Below are 26,572 nucleotides of genomic sequence, written 5' to 3'. Positions count from 1 at the left end.
AAACTAGGAACAATAAGAGTGTTGTCCCCAGTGGAGTCGCCAATTCTGGTTGAAGGGAAAATACCCCTAGGGTCCTTTGGGCTAAGACTCTACCAGACTGAAAATTGCTTATACAAAGAAACACACACACACAGCCATTTTTTTTACTTTTAAGCAAATTCTAATGTTTAGGGTACATACCTAAGGTCCTACGTCCGAGAAGACCGTTAGGGTGCAAACCCTTCTTGGAGTTCCCTTCTTCTTTCTTTGACCTGCAAGACAAACAAATCAAAGAATACAACAGTACATGTATAGAAGTTTATATATAAATCATCTTTATGCTATAAAGTTAGTTATAAAAAATCTTTAAGCAACCACTTTCGTAAGAATTCAACACAAGAATCTCATAAGCATAAAGAAAGATTATTCGGGAACAAAGACGTGTTTCTTTGTATATAAAGGCAAATAAAGTACATATATCGGAAAGATATCACCTGAACACCTTCAGCAGGCTCCAAGCAAGCTTCCTCCCGGATTCGTTCCAGCCTCCAGCCTCCAACAAGAGCTCCTTCCAAGTCTTACTCAATGATGATGTCAAGGATGAATGATCACCAATACACATGGAAACAAGGGTTTCCTATGCAAAATGGGGGAAGTGCAGAATGCACCAAGGACTTCAGACCTGGTCTAAGGGAAAAATCTCAGCATAATAATCTTGCTCTCCTCTCTCTCTCCCCTTGGCCTTCCCTTTGATGTCTTTTTATACCCTCTCCAAAGTAGTTTTTTAGTTAGGAGTTGGTTGGGAACAGTTGGGCCACGGGCACTAACAGGTGATCCAGCAGGTAAACCCGCGATCACCGCCCGAAAAAGAGGAAATTATATTTTTTTTAAGTGTTTTAATAGATACACGTGGGTTGGGTATGACATACCCGCGTGTACACGCGTTTAACACAGGGCAAAGTCGCGTATAGGGAATAAAACACTGTTTTTTAAATTTTTGGACCAGGTCTGGAAGGAGGGGTTGCCCTAGGCCATAAGTGCAGCATCACAAACCACAAGAGTGAGATTTGGAGCTATAACAATTATTAGTTAAGAAATCTAATCTAAAAATAAATACATAAACAGAAAATTAAGTGCATTGAGGGATAGCAGGTCCCCCCAAAAAGGCATAGTGTATGTCTGTCATGCAAGTAGCTTTGAAATCTTCTTTAGAAATAGGTTGTTGATACAAACGGAGTTGATACCCATTCACTAATAATGGTGTTCTAGAATCATCAATCGTTAGGAGTCTAACTGTTCCATTTGGAAAAACATTATCTACTTCATAAGGTCCTAGCCACCTTGTTCTTAATTTACCTTGAAAATTTTCAAAACAGGAGTCATACAGTAGAGCCCAATTACCTTTTTGGAACCGCTTATGCTTAATAGTTTTGTCATGCCACCTGGTTCTTTGTTGTTGTGTCATGGTTGTTTGATGGATGGCATCCAACCTCTTTTCATCCAATTCCTGAAGCTACTGCAACCTAGCTGTCTGTGCATCAGTCAGGTCAAGGTTAACAGCTAAAGCAGTCCTTAAGGTTTTGATTTCAAATTCCAAAGGAAAAACATCATTTTTACCATAAACTAATTCATAAGGTGAATAACCCGTAGTGTTCCTCCAAGTAGTTCTGTAATCCCATAATGCTTCAGGCAACCTTTGAAACCAGTCCCTTCTATTTTCCTTTACTGTTTTTGTTAAAATGGCTTCTATGAATTTATTCGTACTTTCCACATACCCATTTGCCTGGGGGTGATAAGGTGTAGTAATTTTATGCTTAATGTGATATTTCTGGAGTGTACCTTTGAAGCCATGAGAGTTAAAAGGAGGTCCTCCATCTATGACTAGCTCTCTAGGAAAACCAAACCTAACAAAGATTTCTTCAAATAAAAAGGTTAACACTGATTCTTCATTAGCTCTGAGGAGTGCCTTAGCTTATACCCATTTAGTCATATAATCTGTGCAAACCAGTATATAAACTCTTTGATTGGATGGAGGATTGAAGGAACCTATAAAATCTAGCGCCCAGCTTTCAAAAGGTTCAAGTATTACTTGGGGGTTGAGTGGCATTTCATCCCTGTGATTAGGCTGGCCCATTCTCTGATAGCTAGCACAGGCCCTAACATATTTCTTTGCGTCCTTGAAAAGTGAGGGCCAATAATAACCCATTCTAAGAACTTTGTGTGTTGTTCTTTTATCCGCAAAATGCCCTCCACAAGGGCCATCGTGACAAGCCTTCAATATATCATAAACTTCATCTTCTCTGATGCATCTCCGAATTTCCTGATCGAGTCCTGTGTGAAAAAGACACCCGCTTATCCAGCTATACCTAGCACTTTGCTAAACGATCTTTCTTTTCTCTCTGTGCGATAGGTGTGATGGTAGTTTTCCTGCAACTAAGTAATTGGCAATGTTTGCATACCAAGGTGACTGAGCAGATACTGCAAATAAATATTCGCCAGGAAAAGAATCATCTACTGGAATATTTTCATCAGTTTTTAACCAAGAAAGGAAATTAGCAACTACATTTTCTTTGCCTGGTCAATCTACAATTGTGATATCAAATTCTTGTAATAATAATAACCCTCTGGTAACTCGAGCATTTGTAACTGATTTGTTCATTAAATATTTAATGGCCGAGTGATCAGTATGAACAAAAGTAGTGTAACTGGTAATATAATGTCGAAACTTATTAATAGCATAAATGACTGCTAAGAATTCTTTCTCGGTAACTGTATAATTAAGTTCAGCAGGGGTCATATTTTTACTAATAAAATAGATAGCATAGGGAATATTGCTTTCTTCTTGACCCAAGACAGCTCCAATTGCAGTATCTGAAGCATTAGAGGATATATGAAAGGGGAGTGCCCAGTCAGGTCCTCTTAAAATGGGAGCTGTAGACAATTGATGTTTAAGTTCATTAAATGCTTTTTGACAACCATCAATCCACTTAAATTTAGCATTTTTCATAAGTAACACAAACAAAGGAGAAGCTATTTTAGAAAAATCCTTGATAAATCTTCTATAATATCCAGCATGCCCTAAAAAACTTCTTACATCAGTTTGTGTTTTAGGGATAGGAAGAGTCTGAATTACTTGTACTTTAGCCGGATCAACATGAATTCCTAGGAATGAGATGAAGTGTCCCAATAAAATACCTTGATTCATCATCATATGGCATTTTTCAGTACTTAAGGCAATATGTGCTTCTATACATCGTTTAAGTACTTTTTCAAGGTTTTGTAATGCATCTTCAAAAGTCACACCATAAGGAGTAAACTCATCCATAAATATCTCTAAGGAATCATTAAGCATATCAGAAAAAATCCCTATCATTGCTCTTTGAAATGTTGTTGGGGAATTACATAGTCCAAATGGAAGAACTCTATAGGCAAAAGTCCCCCATGGACTAGTAAAAGTGGTCTTGTCCTGATCTTGGGGTGCAATCTTGATCTGATTATATCCACTAAATCCATCCAAAAAGGAAAAGAATCTCTTACCTGCCAAATTTTCTAGTACCTAATCAATAAATGGTAAGGGGAAATGGTCTTTCTGAGTGGCCTTATTTAGAGCTATATAATCTACACACACTCTCCATTTCCCATTTTTCTTAGGTACAATTAATAATGGAGAAACCCATTCACTATCAGATATAGGATATATAAATCTTGCATTCAACAATTTTTGAAGTTCTTCCTTCACAATTTCCTTTAAATTGGGATTCATTCGTCATTGGGGTTGAAAGACTGGGCGAGATCCTTCTTTAATATAAATACGATGAGTACATAATTCAGGATAGATTCCCTTCATATCTATGTAATCCCATGCGAATGCTTCTTTATTCTCACGGAGTAGCTTCATTAACTATTGTGTTTCAGCATCTGTTAGGTTAGGGTTTATATTTAATGTTTTGGCAGGCTCTATTTCTACTGTTATACCTTTGGAGGAGATACCAGTTGATGTCTGAGATAAATTTTCAGTTCTAAGGTTTTGCTGAGATTCAGATTCCAAGATTGTAGTCAAGTGATCATGTATTTCAGAGTTAACCGAAGAAGGTTTAGAAATAAAGTTGCTAATTAATTCATCTTCAGTTGAATCTTTAAAAGTTAAAGCTTGTCCGACAGTCAATATGGGTTGGGTCTCATCATCCTCATAATCTAACCATACAGAGTTATCATTATTAATCATAGGTGTAGCATGAGGGTAAAGAGTAAGCTGCTTGGTTTCACATCCATTAGAAATTGTCATTGAACCTGATCTACAGCTGATGAAGGCATCTGTTGTAGCTAGCCAAGGTCTCCCTAAAATCAATGGATGACCCCCCAACTTTGTTTTAGTCTGTAATACAACAAAATCAGCTGGGTAGTTCCAAGATTCGACTAAAATTATCAAGTATTCAATGACTCCTTCAGGTTTGATTGTGGAGCGGTCAGCTAGCTCTAGAATGGTTGGGGTTTCCCTAATTACATTCTTTAACTGTAGTAATTGTGCGGTTTCAAGTGTCATGATGTTTATTGTAGCACCCAGATCTACTAGAACTCTAGAAACAAAAGTTTTTTCAACCTGCACTATGACCGTAGGATGACCAGGGTCACCATATTTCACAGGGGGTTTTTTTCTGACATTAGAGTAGCTAGATCACCCATCACATGAACTGTGAGGGGATCTTTAGCTTTTCTTCCAGGTTTCTTAATAAAAATATCTCTAACAGTTCTAGCATAAATTGGTACATCTCTCAGTGCTTGTAAGAGTGGACTTTTAACATATAAATTCTGCAGTTCTCCTAAAAGATTAAAAGCAGGTGGCTCAAGTGTTTTGGTAAGAGCGAGATGTTCAGGGAATGGTGGCTCTACTGCTTCAGTAGTCTTATTAGAGGATGATTCAACTGTTTCAGCATTGTTATTAGATGACTTTTCTTTTCCAGTTTCTTCTTTATCAGAGTCAGAAGAAGTAATGTCATCAATAATGGGTTCAACTATTCTCCCAGAGCGTAAATGAATATCATTACATTGCATAGGGGAAACAGGTTGGTTTTGAATATCAATTACCTGCAGAGCTTTATTGTTATTTGGGTTGGGGTTAGGTTGTACAGGCAGCTAGGGTCTCATTGTCTGATTATTCGGTGGAGCATTTGATGGTAAGGAGAGAGATTGCTGATACTGAGGAAATTGGTTTGGAAATGGGATCTGTTGAGCTGTCCAATTTGGGTTCCATTGATTAAAATAGGATTGCTGTAGAGCCCAGGGATTCCATATCATAGGATCAACAAAAGGAGGATTTGGTTGCTGCATGGGTGGAAAATTCATTTGATTAAAGGGTGGGTATTTCATTTGATTCAGGGGGGGGTAATTTGCTTGAAAAGGAGGATGATTATTCCAACGATTAAATGGCATGTTATAAGTCGTACCTTGTCCTCATGATTTCCATTGCCTCCTCTGTGTCAACAGGTACACTGCTTCAGCTTCCTCTTCAGTTGGCTGCAGTGCTGCTTTTATTCCTAGTAAAGAAGGGCATTGTTGAGTCTCATGGTTCTTTTCACAAATAGTGCAAATTGGTACCTTGTCCAGTGGGCATTCCCTTAGTAGGTGTTTTTCTCTGCATTTAGAGAAGAAAATAGCCAGAGCAGCTTCTGCTTCTGCCTACTTCTTTTTAACCTGCAAGGTATCAATTTGTGAAGCAAAAGAGCTTAACATTTCAGTTTTAAATTCTTCAATTAAGTTACCTATTTCGGCCCGTGTTGCTCCTCCACTTGCTGATTTTTGGACTCTTGAGTATGTACTATCCTTGCTTTTTGGTCTACTTGCTGCTCCTCTTGAACATCTCTTACAGAGGTTGACAATCTCATCATATGATTCCTTAGATATATCCCCTTTTCCTAGCATATTCAACATATATAAACAATCATCTCGTACCCCTTTTAGCAGTATTGACTTAAGAATATCCTTACTCATATCTGGATGATCAGATCGCTGCAAATTATATTGTTGTCTTTCCACGAACTCCTCCAGATTTTCGTCCTCCTTCTGAACCATCTTAAATAATTCCTCCTTCCTTTCTCTTGTTCGGCAATAATCTTGGTATTTGGCCAAGAACTTTTCTTTCATTTGATCCCATGTTGTGATCACATGTCTTCCCAGGCTCATGAACCACCTCAATGCATTTCCTTTTAATGTTGTTGGAAATAACTTCAATTTTTTAGGATTAGTAACATAATCATAACTCCTACACAATATATCAAACTCGAACAGAAATTCATCAGGGTCTTCAGATGATAAACCATGGAAATTAGGTAGGGCTGAAAGTGGAATGTTCTTCATAGGAGTTGCTCCTCTAGGAAGATCTTCAATAGGGAATTCCAAGGTGGAGAGGGATTTTTCCCCTCTTCCTTCTCTTCGTACCCCACCAAAGAGTCCTTCGTTGTTTCCGTCCATTGGTTGTTCCCATGTCTCACTTGCTTGGTCTTCAGCGCTTTCTGTAGGGCTTCCAATGTCCTGAGCTGGTTCCTCGACTTCAATGTCTTCTATTGGTTCCTCAATATCTTCCACTGACTCCTCGACTGTTTCTTCGACCCTTTCTGGTCCCAATACTTCCTTCGTTTCATAGTCCGTCTAGAGAGAGTGCTGAGTCTGTGGCCTTTGAAAGCTTACCTTCTGAGATGTTTCAGCTTTTGAAATAATGTCGTCAATGAAAGTTTTTCTTCCTCCTCTGCCTTTGCCCCTGCCGCCTGTAAGGTTAGCCTTCCTGCGTCCTTTCATGCATCCTGTATCTCTAAAAGAAAATCGTTAATACTTTTAAAATCTTCGGTCGCCTTCCACGGCAATGGCGCCAAAATGTTGGTCACTTTAATTGTTTATTAATTAAACAGTTGAGTGCCACATAAATTGTCAACCCAGGAAAGTCCGATTATTTCAAAGGTGACTACGTACTGTGTGTACTCGATTTTAATAGCATTAAAAGTTGTAGTATAAACAATTCATACTCTGTTAAACCCTTACTCTGTGTTACAGCAGTTATAGTCTATTGCAGGAATGGAATAAGAACAGATAATTAATTAAAGAGAATAAATCTGCAAAAGGAAGCGATGGCTGTCCTGTAACAAAGGATCAGGACCCTATCCCCAGAGTAGGAACATTCAGCACCTGCCTCTGTTATCCAGTTCGCCAATACACTCTGTAAATCCTAGTCACCGGTGAGGCACTCATATACAGCATCAATCGATTAAAAGAAAAACAGAGTCTTAGCAAAAGTAAAATATCATCAGAAGCAATACTCGTGAATAAGGTATGAATAAAAATCACACACAACACACAACAAAAGGAATATGGGTGAATCTTGTGATGAAGGTGGGCCCTGTCCTTCTCACAAGATTCCCCAGGACATGGAAACTAAGATGAAATACTCATAACAGAAATTTATTCATCTGTCAATATACCATATTACAGGAAAGATTCAATCTCGTCCTTCCACTACAATTCCTGTGTTACAACTTGTTCATCCTCTCTATCCCCCCCTCTAATGTAGATGTCTCCTCTTTATAGAGGAGACATCTATTACAAAATATTTTCATTATACATTCTAGTTCAACCCTTTGTACAAAAATAGGGAAATCAGTTCCTGTTAACATAATGCTGTTACAGTAATGTGGATCATGAACGTTATGACCAATGTAACCATTTATTCAATAATCGAACGAATTCCTTGCAGATATGATACGCAAATCTCAATTGTCTCCTCGAGGTTCACATGCTGTCCTTGCTGTTTCAGCTTCGAGGTTCGTGTTGTTTCCGTTGTTTCAGCAACTGCAAAATATGGTCCTTCCATCTTTAGGCAGTTTCAACAATTGTTCAGCAACTTAGTCAACTTCAAGGATCAATTATAAAGATAGCAGGATTATGTGTTGAATAATTAAACATATAGCAATGAGAAGAGTTACTGTATACCTTTGGAATGATTAAGTCAAAACACTAGCAAAGGCTTTCAACTATGGGTTGAAGAGGGTAATATTATGACAAAATATAAGGTCAAAAATAGACAATATGGGGTCCTAACAATGACCCACTTAGCCCTCTCTAAGTTTTCAGACAAAGCTTGTATCTCAGCCTCTTTCTCTTTAATGATCATGTCTTTGGCATTTTTTGGATCTTGAGCTTCTAAGTCAATGACATCAACTCCTTATGTTTCCTCATGATTAAAAAAATCAAAATATCTTTCTTGCTCTTCTCCAAGATCCTTCTTATGCATCTTTTTCTTGCCTTTATCTTTGCCCTTGTGTTGCTGCTCAACCTGTACCTATTTAGCTGAAGAAGAAGGCAAAGCCCCTTCCACTCCTTGTGGAGATAACATTTGCCTATAACTTGATGATGAAGGGGAGACCCCTTCCACTCCTTGTGGAGATAATACTCACCTAATAGCTACAAAAAGTTTCCTAGTGCCCCTCTCATATGTCACAAATGCTGGCACTCTAACAGTTTCAGTTTCTTGGAACTTTTCATGTCCTGAAGGTCCACCTTCTTGATGAGGAATTGATGAAAACACTTGAGGGCCTTTGAACATTTCATGAGAAATTAAAGTCTCCCATGGCATGTTAAGAAGGTTCAGCTGATGTAAAACAATGATCTTAATCAAAAAGTAGTGGTAAATTCTATTTAACTCCTGGGGGTATGATTTCTTTTTTACAATGAGTGCCATCTTATCAATGTTTCTGAACATGAATTAGGGGATATTCATCATTCTCACCCTAGTGAAATGCATCAGCAGTCTAATATGGTAGGCATATAATCAGGAGAACCTACCTTCACAAGTAAAGTACTTGATGAAGATCTTCATAAATGGAGCATACCTGTCCTCCAAGAATTTAAAGGGGAATACTCTCTTGAGTTTGTTATGGTGTCTAGCCTTGATGTAAGGCTCATAGTAAATTCACAAGAACTCAAAACAAACTTATATATCTAGCCTAAAACCCGTCTCTTTGCATATATTCATTGAAAAATCCTTTGAGAGATCCCTCTCTGGTTCAATAGGGCTAGCTACTGAGCGAAAAATGGTTCGAGGTTACCTCTTTCAATCTCCTCCTCAGCCTAGGAAATTGTAGAGGATAACAGAAGCTACCGGCCTATCGAGAGGAGGAGAATGATGGTTTAAAAATAGAGGCATAGAAAGTGAAGAATGGAGAATTTTCTTAAAGAATCTAGGTATGGACATATCCATTTTCAAGAAAGGAATCCTAAGCACTACACTTAAAAGTAAATGGAGAAATATATTATTGGTTATTCAAAAATCTAACTCTTGTGAAGGAAGGTTTTGCTACATGTTCTTTTATCACATTCGTCTAATGATGCATATTCTAGAAGGGAATGAGATCAACCTCCCATATTTTTTGTTGAATAGCTTAAGAAAAATGTCACGAAATGTACAAAAAAATATTTAATTTATAGAAACCACTATGTTTCATCATGGCCTCATCAAAATGCTTATTAAATTCCACCTTAAGGGTTCAAGAGATGATTGGAAAAAATTCTTACCTAGAAACCATTTTAAGGAAAAAGAAGAAGAACATGCCAATAGTAGTAAAGGAAAAAGATGGAGAAAAAGAGTATTTGAAATCCCTATTTAAAAGTTATCTCAACAAAAGACCCAGGAAAAATCAGAGGATGAAATTCCTATTGCAAAAATTTTAGGAAGCATAAAAAAGAAAATTGTTAGAAGAAAGAAAGTCAACAAAGAAGAAGAAAACACATCCAAGGAGATAGAGGAGGTCAAAATAGAAAAGAAAAGAATTCAAATAAAAATCCCTCCTCCATCAATTGCGAGAAGTGTCAGGCTTAATCCAACACTGAAGGAACCGTCTCTAAAAGACATGGAATCTGATTTAGAGGAAACAGAGAAATAAAGGACTCCCTCACCTACTATCATTTCACCCATTCAAATCCTAGGCTAAGGAATGCCAGAAATAGATCCAATACAAAAAGATTTATATGATTATAACAAATATTTAGAAAAGAAATCCGTAGAAAAGACATTTGGTTCAACAGTGCATGAAAAATAAGATTAGTCTAGTAGCCCACAAGAGCCTCCAATCATAAATATTTTAAAACAAGAAATCTTTGAACTAGAGACGCTAAATAAACACATACAAAGGGAACATGAAGCCTTGAAGGTGCAGAATGGAATCCAAAGGACCCAAAATGACAACATTCTCTTACATTTGAGCATGTGTGATCTGTAAATGAGATCTTAAATCAACATTAAGGTATTACAAACTCATGTGCAGGAATGCCTATGTTACTTAATGCAATGGATCAAAAAGGTTGTGAATAATATAGACCATGAGGAATTAGAAAACATAACAATCAGACATCAACACAAGGAAAATAATGAAGTTGTTCACCAGACCCCCTGGCAATGTCTCCTAGTCCAAGATTTCAGTGTCGACCTCTATATTATGTCTTCAAGAGCAGAATATTACAAGTGTGAGCTTAAATAGAGTCTCAACACAATAGTGACAAAACAATACGTATTTACTCAAAATCCTCGAGTCTAAAGGAGTGCACAGACTCCCCCTCTTGCTCTCTATCTTCTGATTTCTCTTGCTCTCTTCTCTTCTCCATCCTCCTTCTCTGCCCTAGAGTTGCTTTTAAGCCTCTCAGCTCTATCTATTTATCTACATTATTAGGCTTTCTGGCTCCCGACCATGTCCGTTCAACTCCCAATCAAGCATTAAACAATCATTGTAAAATGATTAAGGTATGGTGGCCACCTATTTTCAAACGAAAAGGACCAGCGTGGGTGAAAATCCCAAAGAATCGCTTCTCTGTTTACATAGAGTAATACACAGGAAATACTCTACAAATAGCTAAAACTTCTGCCAAGTTAGACTTCAAATGATATTGAATCCGACCTATACTCCTATCGGCTATGCGCTTGATTTCTATTGCAAGTTGCAACACTACAGTCATAATCCATTTGTATTTGATCCATAGTGGGAATACATAGAAATACATAGGAAAATGCTTATTATCAGACTTCAAATTTTATACAACCGCGCCCTGATCGCAATCGCATATCGCATGTCAATGACCCTTTGTATTTGGTTCCGATCCCATTCCTTTGTTGATCACCGATCTTCAATCAGTGCCATTGACCCATCATGATCGCAATCACATTACTTGCGGCCTATAGGCATCACCCCTTTGTTATATTGTGATGCGATATTGCAATGTGATAAGTCGCAATCACATATCTCTTGTGTCTCTGGTCTGTAGTAAGTCCTTCGCTTTAAAATCTGTAATGCGATATACATGGTCTCCATTGTTGATCTGCATGCCGATCTGATGGTCCACATTATATCACTAGATCGCAGTCGTAACTCACTCAGGGTTAGCGCTGATATGCCCCACTCACATCCACCGATGCGATATCGCCGATTTGATCTAGACCGTTGATCTGCTCAATTTGATGGCTCCTGTGAAGCGCCATTTGAACCTCCACTTAGCTCTATTTCCACCAATTCTTGGTGTTTTCCTCTAATATAAAGTTTCTCGATAGTTTCATATGAGGACTTAGACTTAGAGGTTTTAAAGATCCATTTTGGATCACGCCTTCCCATTGAAAAGCTTTTGGACCACCAAAAGTTGGTTTTTAGGCATCAATAAAGTGAAGATACAGTTCCCTCACTTGTCCAATTTCTATTCATCGTGTCTTGCTTGGATTTGAACCTTTGAGTCCCACTCCCAGGTACTCAACATCCCCTTGATGCATTGTTCTCACCTTCCTGCCCAGAACTGTGTCCTCTTGTAACTCATTAAGATACTCCAGCAATAGATCCTCAATAGAAGGAAACTGACTTTAATATTTAGGATCTTCAAACATTGAAGGTTCGTAAATCTCAAGTTTTTTGTATTAACGACTAAATAGATCTGCATATAAGCTGGAAAATCAAGGCGAAAAGAATTTTCACCAATTTTATCAAGTATCTTGAAAGGTTCGTACCTTATTGGTTTTAGCTTCTTACCTTCACCTTGCATTCTGTCTTTGTTGATGTACAAAAGACTTGATCATCAACTTGGAAACTATGCTCAACTCGATGCTTATCATGTCTTGCCTTGTACTTGGCTTGACTTCTTTCCAGCTATTCATATACTGCCTCGTGAATTTCTTGGATTTGTTCGATGAACTTGGTTGCTTTGTCCACATCACTGTGTCCATCAACTACTATGTCTTTACCAAAGGCAAAATCCAAGGGAGACTTTGGTATAAAACCAAAACAAGTCTCAAAGGAGATCTCTGAGTAGAAGAGTTCTTGGCATAGTTGTAAGCATGCTGCACATAACACAAATGCTCATCCCAAAGCTTGGGATACTTCTTGCAATAGCCTCTAAGCAACTGTATCACTGTCCTGTTGACTAGTTTTGTCTAACCATATGTTTATGGATGAAATGTTGTGCTCTTCTTCAACCTGGTGTCCATCAACTCCCATAGATTTGACCAAATATTCCCGACAAATCAAGAATCTCGATCAGATACAATAGAAGTGGGTAACCCAAAATGAACTCATACATTATGAAAGAACAACTTTGTTGTTTGCTGAGATGTATCCTATTTGTTACAAGGTATCAAAATACACATTTTACTAAACCTATCCACAACAACATACAAATAATCATGACCTTTCCTAGACTTTGGAAATCCCCCCACAAAACCCATGGAAACACTTTCCCAAGGACGAGAAGGAATTGGAAGTGGAGTGTACAAGCCTAATTTTCTATTACTGGGCTTACTTGTAGCAGACATAGTACACCCTTTGATATATCTAGAAACTGTCTCATGCATTCTTGGCCAATAACAAAACCTTCGCAATTGTGTAATTGTTTTACTTACACCAAAATGACTTGATATAAGAGAAGTATGTGCTTCTCGAATTAAGTTAACTCTTTCAGTTTGTGGAATGCATAAATTTCCCAAATGATATAAGAGTTGGTCCTTTACATACTAATCCAATTCTTCTACTTGCTTGCCATGACTTAAAGTTGCATATACATCTTTAAAATCTACATCTTGAGCATGTTGTTTAATGTAACTTTCATGCATTACTAAGTTATTCTTAAGTATAGTAGATGCATTTGTGATTGGTCTTGATAACATGTCTGCAACCTTATTGTGTATGCCCTTCTTATATCTGATGACAAGATGAAATTGTTGTAAAAAACCCATCCACTTATAATGTCTTGATTGCTGCAATTTAGTTTATGAGTGCAAATATTGAAGTGGTTGATGATCTGTATGTATGATTGTTTCTTTACCCATTAGGTAATGTTTCCACTTTTTCACACTTCGTACTAATGCAAATAATTCTTTACCATATGTGGGATAATTAACTATTGCATAAGTAAATGTCTTTGAATGATAGTATATCGGTTTTCCTATTGGCATTATGATACAGGTATGATACAGGTGTTGTCCTTGATGGAAACTCACTCAGATGACAGATCATAGTACAGCTAGAATGATCAGAGAGGTATACACAGGTTCGCTATGACAATAATGCGTATACACGCGGGTTTACCATATACCAAGTCGCGTATACGTACACATGCATGTTTACAGAAGGAAAGGCGCGTACATGTTGGGAATCTAAGTTTTGGTCCGTGGTATTTGGTCCATGGTATTTGGGTATTGGTCCATGGTATTTGGTCCGAAGTGTTGACCCCAGGTATTGGGTCCAAGGTATTGGTTCTATGTGGTTTTGGACCATGGTATTGAGTAAGGCCTAAGACTATATAAGGAGAAGATCATTAGGCCAAGAAAAAGTAAGTGTAAAAGTGATGAATATCTGCTAAAGTGTGAGATCTAATATGCTGGTTATGGGTTTGTGATGCTTTTCTTGATCTGAAACTAGGAGGCACCTATGCGGTTAATAAAGGTTGATGGATAGGGATCATGAAGAATAAAAATGCATTATCATTATATGGTATGATCATGAATAGATCTGATTACTGACGCATGTTTATTCTATAAATGTTATGATCTGGGTATGATTGATGTCCGGAATAGCTGCAACATTAAGAGTTAATATATGCAGATATGTACGTGGGTTTTCTTTGGTAAAAGCATGTATACACGCTGGTTTGGCTCATCAGAGTAGCGTATACATTATGAAATATGATATCTGAACTTGCAGATGGTTCTGGTGGTTGTTCCAAAGTTGTGGGTCCTGCTCTGTGTTCTGGTAACTATTTTTTGATGACAGGGTTTCAGTGATTTAGTTGTTGGGTGATTTAGAGTTAATGATTGTATTATAGTGGTGATTATTTTGTATTTATGGATCCAGTCTGAAAATTTATGAAACATGGTCCCTGGAAGAAAAGAGAAGGTTGTAGCCTTCTGTAGGTCAGCAGCTACGTACCAGTACTTCAGCTAGTACAAGAGATAAGGGGGTTGTAGCTTCCTTCTAGGAGAAGCTGGAGAATGAGAGAAGGTTGTAGCCTTCTACAGGTAGAAGCCTACGTACCGGTATAAGACTACACCCGTACAAAAATATTGTAAAAAGAAGTTTCTTATTAAAAGAGGATAGAGACGAATTGCAGCAGGTGGTTTTCACCCGCATTGGGTTTCCACCTTATATCATGGTGTTCATGTGTGCTTCTTATGTTTGATGATCTGTTCTGTTTTACTGCACTTGTTTACTATTCATATGGTTAATAATGTTCTGATGCACTCATTGAAGATTAACTAACTGAATCATAAGTTTACTGGATATACACTAGTTTCATTAAACACAGTTGCGTATACACACAGGTATCCTTAACTAAAGTAGCGTATATGAATTTGATAATGGAATGAAAAGATTATTCATTTGCTAAAACTGATTCACTGCCCCCTTCTCAGTATTATTTCCAACAATTGGTATTAGAGCAGGTCCTTCAGAAGAAGCTTGATCGCTTGAAGGAAGATCCATCAGGATGAGTAATCAAGAAAGAGAGGGATCCATCACCACCAATCTTTGATGGGAGCAATTTTGTCTATTGGAAGATAAGAACCACAACATATCTACAATCACTTGGAACAGATGTTTGGGGAATCATGGAAGGAGGATATACATATCCATCAACAACTCGTACAGATATGGCAAGTAGAAAGCAATATGAACTCAATGCCAAAGTTTTTACTATCTTATTAGGAAGTTTGTCACAATCAGAATTTGTCAAGGTCATGCAGTTCAAATTAGCCAAAGAAATATGGGATTAAATCATTCTAAGCTACGAAGAAGATGATCAGGTAAAATGTGCTAAGTTTCAACTCTCATAATACGGTATGAAACTGGTTGGTCCCTATAATACTAGTGATTACCCCATTACTATTGTAGTTATACCCCTTATTTATATTGTTGTGCCCCTATTACCCCCATATTGTTATTTCTGTGCCCCATAGAATCCCTCTATTGTTATTTTTGTGGCTTTATATTATTATTGTTAGGTCGGCTGGATTATATTGTGACTCAGACTCCTATATATAGAAAGGAGGTTTTGTCATTTGTATCATCCAAGAATTGTTCATTTATGTAATGTAAAGGAGGTTGCCCCCTCGAAGAGGCTGAATTCTAAGGCGTTGATCTTTCTTTTCTATCTTTTCTTGAGCTGGTTTCATAACATTTGGTATCAGAGCTTTGGATTCTAGGGTTTCGTTGCTCCAAACAGGTCATCGTGGAATTTTCGCTATAACGTTTTTTCTGTGACGTTTCAGAAGTCGTAAAAAAAACCCATTTGAGAAGAAATCACGCTGAACCTTGGGTCTGAATTTTAGATCTTTTCGCTTGATATTTGCGGAGATATGCTCTGAGGAAGTTGGTCTTTTTGCAGACTCCTGAATTACATTCAAAATAGGTGACCTAGGGAAAATTGTCATAACTTTCTCTCTGGGGATTGGATTGAAATTTCGTAAGAAGGTACAGAAAGAGGAAGAACTGTAGTTTCTTTTATATCTCTTTCAGAACCAAAGGTCAAAAATTGTACACGTGGCACTTCATACAAGTTCACTCTTCTGGAAAGGTCTATAATCAGGTCATCTTGGGAGATTGTGCATAACTCTTTCTTGGAGAATCTAATTTGGATCAGATTGGTGGCATTGGAAAGAGAACACAGAGAGCTACTACATGTTGTGGGGGAAAGTATCCAACTCGGAATGACCCTAACCCACTCTAAGGGTGACAGTTCCTTAGCAACAGCTGAAAGCAAAGCTATCTAAAGTTTCTTCTTTATGACATGCAAGAGATAAAAGGGATAGATCCACTTACCGATGTCTTGCGCAAATGGTCGATCCTATCTCCTTTGTTTGCCGCTTGCTCCCAGTTCCAAGTCTTTTCACGGGCCCAGCTACACGAGATCCTGCAAATAAGACAAGAAAAGGAAACTACAAGAAGCATGCATGCATAAATGGTTCAAGGATTAGCATAAATCAAAAACGCAAGTAAGACAATTCACCATTGAAACACATGCGAATAGAAGAACCTCAAATGCTTTATTAATATATGGAAGTAAGGTTCAGGCGGTGATACAACCATGAGAGGTCCAATCCAGCATCACCTTCCCGACGGAGAGAAATCTCTTCTTCACCTCCCTCAAGCAATCACCCAATACTTCACAACTGTAAACCAACAACGATTCTTTGCACTGAATTCCCCCCTTCAGATCCCATGGGATGAGACCCTTATATAGAGTTTTGGAGTGAAGATAAGTCAGCTTGATGTGTGACTTGTTGTCCTCTTCAACCCCAGTTGTTCTTCAGTCCTTCACTCAGAGTTTCTGCCTTCCACTTGGAGTTTTAGAAGCTGTTAACTCATCATTAGGTGAATCTTATGATCAAGTGTCTTTTTGGAAGCTTCCTGGACACTGGCACTTTGAGAAAAAGATTCCTCCACATGTCCAAGTACGCCCAACGCAGGTAGCTTTTGTTCTACCTGCTATGCAACGCAGGTAGCCTTTGTTGTACCTGCTATGCAGCGCAGATGCCTAGTGGAGCAGCTGCAATGATCCAAAACTGACCTGTTTTTGAGTGTTTTTCAGTGGAGAACTGAACTGTAGTGCTGTGGTTTGTTGACCTTGTTCCTCTAAGGGTAATAACAACTTGTTTAGGGACTTTGGATCCCTTAGATTATTGACATTTCATGCTCTATGCTGTAAGGCACAAAAATGTCTATAACACTTGCCCCCTAAAGTATGAGGTCGTTTATCGGGTGAAATGCTTTATTAGGAGGATCCGAATTTCATTCAATCGTCAGGAGGTGACCTGTAACAAAATACAATACAATACATTATCTTTTCATACTTTCTTTTCATGATCTAGCTGAGGCGGGCATTTCCCATGCTCAACTTTATAAATACATTTGCTGTACATAAACAGACGATCGTCTGATAAGAGATGGATAATTCTCTGCTTTTAATTATCATCCTTTTAGTAGGATAATCATCTGCTGCACATGTCTATGTTTTTATCTCCTGAATATATATCGCAGCCCGGATGGATGAAACTAGATCCGGGGTCTTCAAACTTGTCCGAACTTCACTTTAGTACAAGTCGATCCATGTGAGAATTTCTTGAAGTCGAACATGGAAATACATCGCTTGATTACCAGTCAATAATGTAAACTGTTAACAAGCGCGAGAGGAATCACCGATAATGATGATGACCCTCAAGGTACTGCAGCACAATTCACGTGGTGTGAATATAGGATCTGACGTCGAACACCACGCAAAATCTCCTGGTCGAAGGTCATTAATGTATACCTATCGCCAGGAGTGAGAAACTTGCCATTGAGGCATGCAAGCTTCAAAGTACTGAGGGGGTGTTCCTAGATCAACTTCTTGGATAATGAGCTGATGTCGAAAAGAAGTGATCCGTCAAAGGAGGTCCTTAATGAATCCCACATCAGTGACACGGAACGGAGCTAGTGATGATTGGTGAAAATGATCTGTGAAATATGATTCAGGGTGGCGGTCATGGAAGGATGAAAGATGATGTACGGTAGTGGATGGGACCCGGTTGACACTTTCTGAATGACATCTCTTGAACATATAACGACACTGATGGATGGATCGGTAGCATTACCCCATGTATGGATGGTATGGCGAGACCATGGTGAAGGGACCGGTGAATGATAATAACCCAACCCGATATTTACGGAGGCAAAAGTGTCATGTTCAAGAGTGACTTGCTACCATTAAGCTTTGAGGTTCTTCCCAATTTTTCCCCAGTCATTTCTGACCAGTACCTCTTTATTTTTGTCAAGCTTGAGGAGGATAACATATGCTTGTTCTATAACCTGCCCTTCGGGCAAGCCCATCGCTATGTTTTTAATGAGCCTAGCGATAGGGAAACTCGTTCTCGTCCAAAGACAAGTTTGTCGCTATCTAATATTTTTAACGATCCCAGCGACAAAGACAACTCGGTCCTTTTCATTTTTAGAGAGTTTGAAAAGTGTACATAAAGTAGACTCCAAGGGGTCCTTTTTCGTCATCTAATCCCTTAAGTCCGAAAAAGTATAAAACAATACAAAAGGGATGAATGTTCGATATCTTTATCGAGCCGAACTAGATAAGCGCTCGATATTTTTGTGCAATAATCCCTCAGGTCCAAAAAGATTAAAATCTAGAGGAGGGATAGCTCTTCCGGTCCTTTTAACGAGCTGGAAGGCCAAAACTCGGCAAACTTTTCATTTTTTACGAGTCAGTGAAAAGAGCTCAAAGAAGACTCGTATTTTGAGGAACGAGTGATAAACAGGGATAGCAGCAGATTCCAGGTACAGGTTGGAATTTTCCAATCACGGCAGTATTACAAGGATGGCTAAGTGAGATCACTCTTCGCAGCTGTTCCTCAAAATAGGTAAACAATCAAGTGGATGTGAATGATCGGCTAAATGAAAAGTGGAGGTGACGGTGCACAAACACGACCAAGGCTTTTTATGGCTGATGAATTTACGGTCTCAAATGGTTATTTACCGGTTCATGTTTCTGAATGAGCTTGAACTCTAGGGGAAGCCTGCTCACAAGCTTCTTTTATTTTTTAACGAGCATGAATTTCCGCGTTAAAACTGCTCAGATCTTGCGTTTATTTTTTAACGAGCATGAACTTTGCCAAAACTGCTCATTTTTACCAGTCATAAAGTAGTAAGGTCTCATGGAAGATTCCTATTTTTTAAGGAGCTTCATCTCCCTACGCTTTGCTCCATATCCTCTCTTCATGCAAGCTGGGTATCGGCCTATCCTACGGGTTAGAGGGGTTAGTCCTACCTAAAACTAAAAAGCCGCCCGCGCTTGCACTCCAAGAGGTTTGCATGCCCCCAGGTGTAAGTCTAATTTCAAGGCTGCCCCTACTTTTCCGTTGAAAACCTTTGTTTTCAACAGGTGAGGCTTACCTCTTTCAGGTTACCCAAAGATCGTTCTGCTAATTCTTTCAAACAGAAACTTTCTTCGGCGATGTCTATCATTAGGTTACACAAAGATGGTTAGAATTTGTTGCAGCAATTGAATCCCTTTCTTTGGAGGCTGCCCCTACTTATCCTCTAAAACATTTGTTTTAATGGGTGAGGCTTGCCTCTTTATCCAAAGATGGTTACTACTTGCTGCCGCAAACAGATCCCCTTCTTTGGTAGAGCCTACTTATTTAGACAAAGGTGAGTAACGGGCCCCCCCGTTCTCCCACATAACTTTAACAAAAGAATCTTTTTCCAGAACAACCCCACTCCTAACAGCCCCTTCTTCCGCATGAGAGCTCTTCCCGGCTCTTCTGTTTTACGAAGAAGAAGGAGGGGACGGGGTACGGACTAGTCATATTCTCCCGCGGAAATTCTACTTTACACCCAAGGTTTCTTCTGCCTCCAGAGCAGACCAGGATGCATGCCCCCTGGGTTCCGGCCTTCCTTTCCCGAATCACTCGCCCTCATCAGGAAGAAGAACCGGAGGTAGAGACCTTTCTTGATCATATAGACCATTGAGGATAGGTATGTGACTACTTGCGATGCGTGATCCCGGAAGTGAAAGTTGGTCTACGAGCTTGACCATCCTTCCTTCGTATGGAAAACACATTATTCGAAAGAGCGAGGAGACTATTGCTTCCATGCAATATATGTAGTCTCGTCCAAGGAGTAGGTTATAATCCAAGGGTCCTTGGACGACCATCAAATTCATCTTGACAACCTTCCCTTTCAGTGTAATAGGCACATTAGGTAGAATCCCTAATGGTCGACTGGTTCCTTTGTCAAAACCCGAGAGACGCCTTGTCTCGGGCAAAAGCGCTGGGAAACCCAGCGCTTTCCAAGCAATAGAGGATAGGATACTCACAGATGCCCCTTCATCAATGATAGTTCCAGCCATCACCATTTTGTATATTTGGACTATAATTCTAAATGGTATACTGGCTGGTAACCGGGGTCTACCTAGTTGGTTCCAATCAAAGGACACAACTAGGTTGCTTGGTGGTGGGACCGAATATACGGCCGGATATGATCCTGACGACGCTCCTTCCTGCGATAAAGAAGTGGGCACATTACGCTGATGTTCATCAGAATCGGTGTTGTTGAAGAGAACATGGACGGTGTCATCCTTACTCTCCTCGGTGAGGGTGTTAACTGAAGATGAATCCTCAGTGACTGTGGTGTGTGAAGGTGAAACTTCTGAAGGGAGAACCAGGTCAACTGCCGCTTCGACCTTTGGACTTTCGTCCGGTCCGGATTCAGTAGGTTCACTTTCAGCGACTGACACTTCAGCTGGCCCTATGGGCGGGGCAGCTGTATTTTCGACCAACGAAGGACTTGGCGCGAGTTTTTGGTATCCAGGAGGAAGTAGCAACGGTGCAACCGGTTGATCTTCCAAAACTCTCTTTGCTTCGTCTAAAAAGGGACAACGGCGAAGGGTGTGATTTCCTTCACACAGTTCGCAGGGGGGTCTCATCCCCCTCCGTCGTCTAGAACCTTCACTTTCGCTGGTCGACGGTAAGAATTCAACCTGGTTGTCAGAGGTTGACGCTTCCGAACTGTGCAAACGAGGGGACCAGTCCCTTAGTATCCGGGGAATACTGGGACAATCACTGTGGAAGTGGTTCCCTCTACATATGACACATGGCGATTTGGGCCCGGTCCGTGCTGTGTGTGGGTTTTCGTTAGATACCTTCTACTTGCCCCTAGGCGCCTTTGGCTCCTTCTGCTTCTTTTCTTTCTTCTTCTTTTCCTTCTTCTTTTCTATGGGAGCTCCGCTTTTGGCGGCTTGGCCTTTCGAAGAAGAAGGATCGGAGGAAGGCGTATAAGAAGTGGAAGGCTGGAGGGTAGCTCTAGACGGGTCTAACTGTTGACTTGACTGTTCAGGAACCGTGGTGGTCTGAACTACAGCGGTTGAGAATAGCCAAACTGGCAGGCCAATTGTCAGTCCTGGAAGCGACAATGTGGCCATGTGGGGCGCACCAACTTCTCCCCAAGAGGAGAAAGGGCTAGGGGTCCCATCATGTGGAATCCCTTTGTTGGTGTGTTCCATGTTCTCAACTTTAAGATCAATCGTAGGAATCAGGGGTAATTACGTTCTGTTTAAGATGAATTTTATATGACGACGCTTTAGACACAACTTGCTTTTTCAATTTTTAAGAGTCGAGAAAAAGCTAAAGATGACTCTAGTCTCCTTCGATGTATTAACGAGCCCGAAGTGACAAATGCTCGGATGGACTTTTTCAGTTATAGAGTTTGAAAAAGGCCAAAAGAAACTACTCTGGAGTTCTAGGCAAGGGTGTGCCAAACCTTTCGCGAAACCACAGAATACGTTTTACGGTACGAGTGGTCGATCTTCGTGAATGCTGTGTTCATTGCATCGCGATCAGTAGGGCGGCCGACACAGCTTCCTATGGATAAAGGCTTTGTTCCTATAGGGGTTCCCCAATATACGCGACGGTACGCGGGGGCACAAGTCCGTATTAGTGCTATCGTCCCTCAGGAGGAATCACCCACCTTCGTAGAGATCGACAGTCACTATGTTTAACGACGCCGGTTCACGTCTCTACCTAGACCTCTACTGTGTTTCGTTATGTTTCAAAGCGTTGTTAGATAAATTCAGTTCTTTTTAGGTTGATCTTGCTTAGCAGTTTGCCTTTATGGATCACCACGTGATGTATGAGACAACTCCTAAATGCAGTCTAAGAATGATAAGCAAGCTTTTTCAATTCTTTCAACTTATGAAAACCTTAACTACTGAAGGAAAAGAAAGACATCATCTTTTCAAACAGATCATAGAGCACACACTAATGCACTTTTCCTAAATCGACATGCAAGCTGTCAAAATGCACATGCACAATGCAAGTATTTCTTTTCTTCTTCCTTAATGTTGATGTATACAAAAAGAAAGTTGTTGTATAATTTCGAATCCGATTTCAAGCGTAAGCAAACAAGTTTTGTCCAATAATCAAAAGAACACCTTAAGATTCACTCGTTTCAACACAAGAAATAATGAAATTCGAACCATATAACGAAAGCAAATGCTCAAGCAGCTATGAACAGCAATAAACTAGCTCTTAGAATCACAACGACACTTTCTCACAGGCCTAGATCCAAGAGGTCATAGCAAGACTAGTTCGCTTTCGCTATGGGAAACAGTGAATGACAGCAAGAAATACAATAAGAACAATCACGGTTTCTTCATACAACCGAGGGGGAATGAAGGCAAAGAGAAGTGGTTTCAGCTGGGTATACAGGTTGACAACAGGCTGCAAAACAATACTGAAAACTGGGCAACAGACAGTGGGTAATCCTAGCTGCACAAGGCAAGACTGGATCAGCGCAGGTGCTGCACTGTCAATCTGAGATGCAGCGCAGGTAGCCCCTTCGAGACCTGCGTTGTCAGTGTAGGTAGCCTTTGTTGCAGCTGCACTGATGAGACAACTCTCGTCTCTCTCAGATTCCGGCTCACAGTTTGCTCAAAAATGAACGGTTTTTGGCCAAATCAGAGGCTGTCAGTCAAGTATACTCTAGAGGATGATTAAAGGAAGATGAAAACTATCACAAAGAGCAAAAAAGAGTCCTTGTGGATCAGCTCTTCAAATCATAAACATGCCCAGCACTGGGCTAGAGTAGTTGCCCCTCTACTTTGCATTCGAAGAACTCGAATGCAGTTCGATTCGGTACTCTTTTGTTTAAGAAATGAATAGCAAGAAACACAAGCTACCAACAAGACACGGTCCCCAGCGGAGTCGCCAGTCTGTTGTGGGGGAAAGTATCCAACTCGGAATGACCCTAACCCACTCTAAGGGTGACAGTTCCTTAGCAACAGCTGAAAGCAAAGCTATCTAAAGTTTCTTCTTGATGACATGCAAGAGATAAAAGGGATAGATCCACTTACCGATGTCTTGCGCAAATGGTCGATCCTATCTCCTTTATTTGTCGCTTGCTCCCAGTTCCAAGTCTTTTCACGGGCCCAGCTACATGAGATCCTGCAAATAAGACAAGAAAAGGAAACTACAAGAAGCATGCATGCATAAATGATTCAAGGATTAGCATAAATAAAAAACGCAAGTAAGACAATTCACCATTGAAACACATGTGAATAGAAGAACCTCAAATGCTTTATTAATATATGGAAGTAAGGTTCAGGCGGTGATACAACCATGAGAGGTCCAATCCAGCATCACCTTCCCGACGGAGAGAAATCTCTTCTTCACCTCCCTCAAGCAATCACCCAATACTTGACAACTGTAAACCAACAGCGATTCTTTGCACTGAATTCCCCCCTCCAGATCCCATGGGATGAGACCCTTATATAGAGATTTGGAGTGAAGATAAGTTAGCTTGATGTGTGACTTGTTGTCCTCTTCAACCCCAGTTGTTCTTCAGTCCTTCACTCAGAGTTTCTGCCTTCCACTTGGAGTTTTAGAAGCTCTTAACTCATCATTAGGCGAATCTTATGATCAAGTGTCTTTTTGGAAGCTTCCTGGACACTGGCACTTTGAGAAAAAGATTCCTCCACATGTCCAAGTACGCCCAACGCAGGTAGCCTTTGTTCTACCTGCTATGCAATGCAGGTAGCCTTTTTTGTAACTGCTATGCAGCGCAGATGCCTAGTGGAGCAGCTGCAATGATCCAAAACTGACCTGTTTTTGAGTGTTTTTCAGTGGAGAACTGAACTGTAGTGCTGTGGTTTGCTGACCTTGTTCCTCTAAGGGTAAGAACAACTTGTTTAGGGACTTTGGATCCCTTAGATTATTGACATTTCATGCTCTATGCTGTAAGGCACAAAAATGTCTATAACACTACAGGTCACAATTTCAGAACTAGATGATTGGAAAGTACAGAGATACATCAGAGGCAATATCAAGCTCCTACAAAGTGAAAAAATGTGTGTAAATTTTTTTAAATTTTTGCTTAAGCTTGGTTTGAAAATTTATTTTGAAGGAATTTAAGGGGCATAGTAGAGAATTATTATCGGTAACTGATGCCCCGAGGAAAGAAAATGCAAACACCTAGTAAGGAACCTGAAAGCTCTAGCATGACTCATGAAGAAGAGGAAGAAATGCAACATGATATATCAAAATTACAAGACCGAGTGCAACAACTGTCCCTTGCACAAAAAGGAACAGAATCTAAGATGGATGGTTTAAAGAAAGATGTAGAAGCTAAGATGGATGGTTTAAAGAAAGGTGTAGAAGCTAAGATGGACTGTTTAAAGAAAGGCGTAGAAGCTAAGATGGATGGCATGGAAGCTAAGGTGAATGGCATGGACGCTAAAATTGATGGCATGGATGATAAGATGGAAGAATTGAAGATAAATATGAATAAGTTGCTACAAGAAATGGTCACTAAGGATGAAAGAGTACTAAAGGAAACTCATGATGAGAACAAAAGAAATGTTAATCATGATTCCATAGAGTCTAATGTTGGATCGAAGACTCACCATGTTCCAAAAATCGATATGAGGAAGTTTGATGGCAAGGATCCCGCCACATGGATATTACAGATGGAGCAATTCTTCGATCTCAATAATGTGCAAAAAACACAAAAGGTACGTATGGCAACTTTATATTTGGAACCAAATCAGTTTGTATGGTATCAATGGCTTTGTTCTCGTAAACAATTTATCACTTGGGCAATTTTTACGGAAGAATTGATAGCACATTATGAGGATACAAAAAGCAACACTTTTTTTAGCCAATTGATAAGTCTCAAACAAAAGGGTTCAATAATGGAGCACATTGAGGAGTTCCAAAAATTGAACATAAGGGTAAAAGATATTCCAGAGGAGCATAGGATTGATGTGTTCATAGGGTCTTTAAAGGATAATATCCAACATGATGTGCGCCTTTGGGAACCTGATTCATTAGAGAAGGCATTCAGGTTAGCAAGAAAAATGGAAAGCAAAATTATGGCAACTAGGAAGCATACCATTCACAACTATAAAGACGGAAGTGTTGTTGCCCATAGTCTTCCACAACCTACAAGGTTGACACCACAACAATTGGAAGAAAAAAGAGCAAAAGAGCTTTGTTACAATTGTGATAGCAAATACACAAAAGGTCATAAGTGTGCTGAGAAGAATTGTGAAGAGGAAGAAGAAAAGGAGCAAGAAAGGTCAAAAGAAGAGGATATATTCCAGGAACAAAGCCTAGATGAAGAACAAATAAATACGACCATATCTTGTAATGCATTGGCGGGAATTACCACTCCTCAAACCATCAAGATAGAAGGACAAATCAAGAAGAAAAAGGTAATAGTGTTGATTGATTCAGGAAGCACGCACAATTTTATTCATTGTAGGGTAGCAAAAGAATTGAATTGCTTCCTATATCCAGCACCAGAGTGTCAAGTGATGATTGCAAATGGAGGAACAATAAATTGTTCTGGAAAGTGCCATAATATCAAGCTATCCATGGGAGAATATGTATTGACTAGCCCAATGCTTTCCATTCCAATGGGAGGTGCTGATGTTGTACTAGGAGTCCAATGGCTACAATCCTTGGGTACAATAGCTTTTAATTTTCAAGAACTTTTCATGAAATTTTCTGTGGAAGGAAAGGAAGTTGAATTAAGGGGTATTGCAGGGAAACCAGGAAAGATAATCAGCTCTAATGGCATGACAAAGCTTCTAAAAAAGGAGCAAAGAGGTGTAATTGCACAATTATGTTCGCTAGATGTTTCCACATTGGAATCATCTATTTCTCCAGATCTCCAAAAAGTCCTGGACAATCATTCCAAGGTATTTGAGACTCCCAAAGGTCTCCCACCTATGCGTGATCATGATCATGCTATTCATCTGATTCCAGGAAGTGTTCCTCCAAACATCAGGGCGTACAGATATCCATATGTCCAAAAAAGTGAAATTGAACGTATGGTTGCAGAAATGCTAGAGGCTGGTATAATTCAACCGAGTCAAAGTTCTTTCTCAGCTCCAGTAGTATTGGTGCACAAGAAGGATGGATCATGGCGCATGTGTCCAGATTATAGGGAGCTCAACAAGCTCACTATTAAAGATAAGTTCCCCATTCCTGTCATTGATGAATTACTGGATGAATTGCATGGATCAATTTACTTCACCAAGTTGG

The sequence above is a fragment of the Pinus tabuliformis genome, chromosome 6, assembly GCF_031772625.1.
Source record: "Pinus tabuliformis cultivar Carrire ecotype Pingquan chromosome 6, CPIR1, whole genome shotgun sequence".
Taxonomy (NCBI): domain Eukaryota; kingdom Viridiplantae; phylum Streptophyta; class Pinopsida; order Pinales; family Pinaceae; genus Pinus; species Pinus tabuliformis.
This window is presented reverse-complemented; position numbering follows the sequence as displayed.